We start from the raw sequence: 5,000 nt of genomic DNA, 5'->3' as shown, positions 1-5,000 counted from the left end.
TTCCCTCTTTCATACTCCCTCTTCACTCAATATGTTTCTCCCCTGTTAATGGTAATGTTAAACCAAATAAATGTGCCTGACATCGAAGGTAATATAGCACTGGTAAAGTCAACGATTAGGATAAGTGGACAGAAGAAGGGGATAAATAAGAGAAGGAAAAGGAAAAGGGGAGATGAAAAGAGCCTGCAGAAGAAGGGGATGAAGAAGAGAAGGGAAAGGAAAGGAGGAGAAGAAAAGAGCCTGCAGAAGAAGGGGATGAAGAAGAGAAGGAAAAGGAAAAGGGGAAATTAAAAGAGCCTGCAGAAGAAGGGGATGAAGAAGAGAAGGGAAAGGAAAGGAGAAGAAAAAAGCCTGCAGAAGAAGGGGATGAAGAAGAGAAGCGAAAGGAAAGGAGGAGAAGAAAAGACCCTGCAGAAGAAGGGGATGAAGAAGAGAAGGGAAAGGAAAGGGGGAGAAGAAAAAATCCTGCGCAAGGGCTGAGGTCCAAGGCAGGGGTTTCCTTCTCTGTCTTCCCTCAACGCCTCTTGTCCCTGAAGGTCTTGTAATATCCTTGTGGGTTTTTTTTTTTTTTTTTCCTGAAAGGAAGGGAGTAGGGAAAGGGTAAAGAAATGTGTATCGTGTGGTTGTTTGTTTATTTGTTTGTTAAGTTAACTCTGCTCTTGTTAGGGATGTATATTTCGATACTGAGAAGAAAGAGAGAGAGAGAGAGAGAGAGAGAGAGAGAGAGAGAGAGAGAGAGAGAGAGAGAGAGAGAGAGTGAGAGAGATAAATTGAAAAAGAGAAACATAAAACGGAGAGACGCACAGTTGATATTCCCTCCAGATGATATCACAGCCGAGGTATCTACCCCCCCCCCCCCAAGCCCCTCCACCCTCACAACCGTCCTTTTCTTCGACCTCATTATTTCAAATAATATAAAAGAGAGAAAAAAAAGGATACCTTTAAAAACGACATAAAAACAAACATAATTATATAGTCTCGCCACGATTAGCCGAAGGAGAATCTAGATTTCTTTAGAGGAGGAGGAATGAACATGATAAAAATATGCAGAATATTGCTGATAATTGTAAGACTAATAATGGTAATAATGATAATGGTGAGAACGATGACTGCAATAAAAATTAATATAAAAAAAAAGAATTATAACAACGAAAATAAATGATGGTAATGAAACTGATGCTAAGAATGATAATGATTATGAAGATGATGATTGTTATTTATATTACTACTGCTATTAGTAATGCTTATTGTTTAAATAGTAATAGTAATAGAAGTAGTATTTTTGGCTGTACCATAATCATAATTGTCATTACTGTTAATATGGTTATTCTGATTAATATGAACATGTTAGGTTGTTGTTATTATCATTGTTATTATTATTATTGTCAATCATCATTGCCTCCATTATCAATATGTTTATGTATCGTATATCCACGGTATAAATGTCGTTTTATTGCAAGTATTATTAAAGATATGGTCATCCGTTTCATCTTTAGGAGTTATTTACAAAAAAAGTGATCATGATGACTCAGCAAAGGGAAAAAGGAATGTTCGACTTACTTCCGGATCCATTCATATGAGCCTGACGGCAATCTTGAGAAAACACACACGCACACACACACACACACACACACACACACACACACACACACACACACACACACACACACACACACACACGGCCAAATGTCTTTAATGTAACGTATATGCCAATTACTGTGTTTTATTTAAAGTTAAGAAAATATAATTGTTTTAAGAGATAGTGATGATTACTACGACAGAAAGGTATACCTGTAATAATAATAGTATTGATGTGAAAATAGCGGTGATAATGCTAATAACAATAATAAATATAGCAGCGATATACGCGTATCTAATCGTATTAATAAGATCCTTATAAGAATAACTTACTAGTGGTTAGATTGATATATATATATATATATATATATATGATTTTTAAAAAAATACATATTCAAAAAGGTGTGGACCCAACTCGGCTGGACTTCTATTGCCTTACGCGAGACGTCAGTCAGGAGCGCGCGAGGTGCACTCCTTATTAGACCAACTTTCCCTTTGAGTCATAGAAGCCTTTTAACGCCACTAATGCTATCAGAAATGTCATTGTCTATAATGAAGACTCGCGCATTGGGTTGAACGAAACTTTTTTGTTTAGACGAAAATGTGCCTTTTCAGAGCAGTGCGGCAGGTGGTTATTCATACTACAAGAGCTTGGGTGGATTTCAAAATGTTTCGTATAGTGTGTAACAGTGATTGGACTTGCTTTGTTTTATGAAAATGCTGGCTGTACGTACCTAGTGAGGCCTTTAGGGGGGGGGGGGTATGTTTGTGTTTCTGTTCGTTTGTACTCTCTCTCTCTCTCTCTCTCTCTCTCTCTCTCTCTCTCTCTCTCTCTCTCTCTCTCTCCTCTCTCTCTCTCTCTCTCTCTCGCTCTCTCTCACACACTCACACACACACACACACACACACACACACACACACTCTTCTCTCTCTCTCTCTCTCTCTCTCCTCTCTCTCTCTCTCCTCATCTCTCTCTCTCTCTTCCCTCGTCTCTCTCTCTCATCATCCTCCTCTCCTCTCTCCTCTCCTCTCTCTCATCTCCTCTCTCTCTCTCTCACTCACTCACCATCACACACCTCTCTTCCCCACATCACACATCAAACACACACACATCACTCTCTCACACCTCTCTCTCTCCCTCTCTCTCTCCTCTCTCATCTCTCTCTCTCAATCTCTCTCTCTCTCTCTCTCTCTCTCCTCTCCTCTCTCTCTTCTCTCTCTCTCTCTTCCTCTAACTAACTCTCTCTACTCTCTCGTCCTCTCTCTCATCTCTCCTCTCTCTCTCTACACATACCTCCGCAACCATCAACTCTACAAAACTCCTCACACTCCCTCTCTCTCTCTCCTCTCTCTCCTCATCTCCTCTCTCATCTCTCTCTCATCATCTATCTCTCTCCATTCTCCTCTCTCTCTCCTCTCGTCTCTCCTCTCTCTCTCTCCTCTCTCCTCATCCTCTCTCCCTCTCTCTCCTCTCTCCCTTCCCTCTCTCTCCCGTTCCCCTCTATCTCTCTTCCCCCCTCTTCTCTCTATCTCTCTCTCATCTCTCTCTCTCTCTTCTCTCTCTCTCTATCTATCTATCTATCTCTCTCTATCTCTCTCTCTCTCTCACACACACCACACACACTCTCTCTCTATCTCCTCTCTCTCTCTCTCTCTCTCATCTCTGCTGTGCTGTGTGGTGCAGCGGTAGCGATCTCGTCTGGCAATCTTGCTGACCTGCATTCGAATCCCTCGCCGCCAGTGGATGGTAACCCCGGCCATTCATTGCACACAGGGGATAGTTTAGAAGCAAAAATGAAACAGACAGTATGTCACACCAAGAATATCCATTGTAATAAATGGAATTAAAAACTAAACTTTTAAACTTTAAAACTCTCTCTCTCTCTCTCTCTCTCCTCTCTCTCCTCTCTCTCTCTCTCTCTCTCTCTCTCTCTCTCTCTCTCTCTCTCTCTCTCTCTTTCCTCTCTCCCTCTCTCCCTTCCCCTCTCCCTCTCTCTCTCTCTCTCTCTCTCGCTCTTACTCTCTCTCTCTCTCTCGCTCTCACTCTCTCTTTCTCTCTTTATCTCTTTATCCCTTTATCTCTTTCCCTCTCTCTCTCTCTCTCTCCTCTCTCTCTCTCTCTCTCTCTCTCTCTCTCTCTCTCTCTCTCTCTCTCAATCTCTCTCTCTCTCTCTCCCTCCCTCCCCTCCCTCCCTCCCTCCCTATACGTAAACAACAGTAAAATCACCTTCTTAAATCAACAATCTCTCTCTCTCTCTCTCTCTCTCTCTCTCTCTCTCTCTCTCTCTCTCTCACACCACACACACACACACACACACACACACACACTCTCTCTCTCTCTCTCTCCTCTCTCTCTCTCTCTCTCTCATCTCCTCTCTCTCATTCTCTCTCTCTCTCTCTCCTCTCTCTCTCTCCTTTCTCTCTCTCTCTATTCTCTCTCTCTCTCTCTCTCTCTCTCTCTCTCTCTCTCTCCTCTCTCTCTCTCTCTCTCTCTCTCTCTCTCTCTCTCTCTCTCTCTCTCTCTCTCTCTCTCTCTCTCTCTCTCTCTCTTTTCCTCTCTCCCTCTCTCCCTCTCTCTCCCTTCCCCTCTCCCTTCCCCCCTCTCTCTCTATCTCTCTCTCTCTCTCTCTCTCTCTCTCTCTCTCTCTCTCTCTCTCTCTCTATCTATCTATCTCTCTCTATCTCTCTCTCTCTCTCACACACACACACACACACTCTCTCTCTATCTCTCTCTCTCTCTCTCTCTCTCTCTCTGCTGTGCTGTGTGGTGCAGCGGTAGCGATCTCGTCTGGCAATCTTGCTGACCTGCATTCGAATCCCTCGCCGCCAGTGGATGGTAACCCCGGCCATTCATTGCACACAGGGGATAGTTTAGAAGCAAAAATGAAACAGACAGTATGTCACACCAAGAATATCCATTGTAATAAATGGAATAAAAACTAAACTTTTAAACTTTAAAACTCTCTCTCTCTCTCTCTCTCTCTCTCTCTCTCTCTCTCTCTCTCTCTCTCTCTCTCTCTCTCTTTTCCTCTCTCCCTCTCTCCCTTCCCCTCTCCCTCTCTCTCTCTCTCTCTCTCTCGCTCTTACTCTCTCTCTCTCTCTCGCTCTCACTCTCTCTTTCTCTCTTTATCTCTTTATCTCTTTATCTCTTTCCCTCTCTCTCTCTCTCTCTCTCTCTCTCTCTCTCTCTCTCTCTCTCTCTCTCTCTCTCTCTCTCTCTCTCAATCTCTCTCTCTCTCCCTCCCTCCCTCCCTCCCTCCCTCCCTATACGTAAACAACAGTAAAATCACCTTCTTAAATCAAACAATCTCTCTCTCTCTCTCTCTCTCTCTCTCTCTCTCTCTCTCTCTCTCTCACACACACACACACACACACACACACACACACACACTCTCTCTCTCTCTCTCTCTCTCTCTCTCTCT

Source organism: Penaeus chinensis, chromosome 14 (genome assembly GCF_019202785.1).
Source record: "Penaeus chinensis breed Huanghai No. 1 chromosome 14, ASM1920278v2, whole genome shotgun sequence".
Lineage (NCBI taxonomy): Eukaryota > Metazoa > Arthropoda > Malacostraca > Decapoda > Penaeidae > Penaeus > Penaeus chinensis.
Note: the sequence above shows the minus strand (reverse complement) of the source record.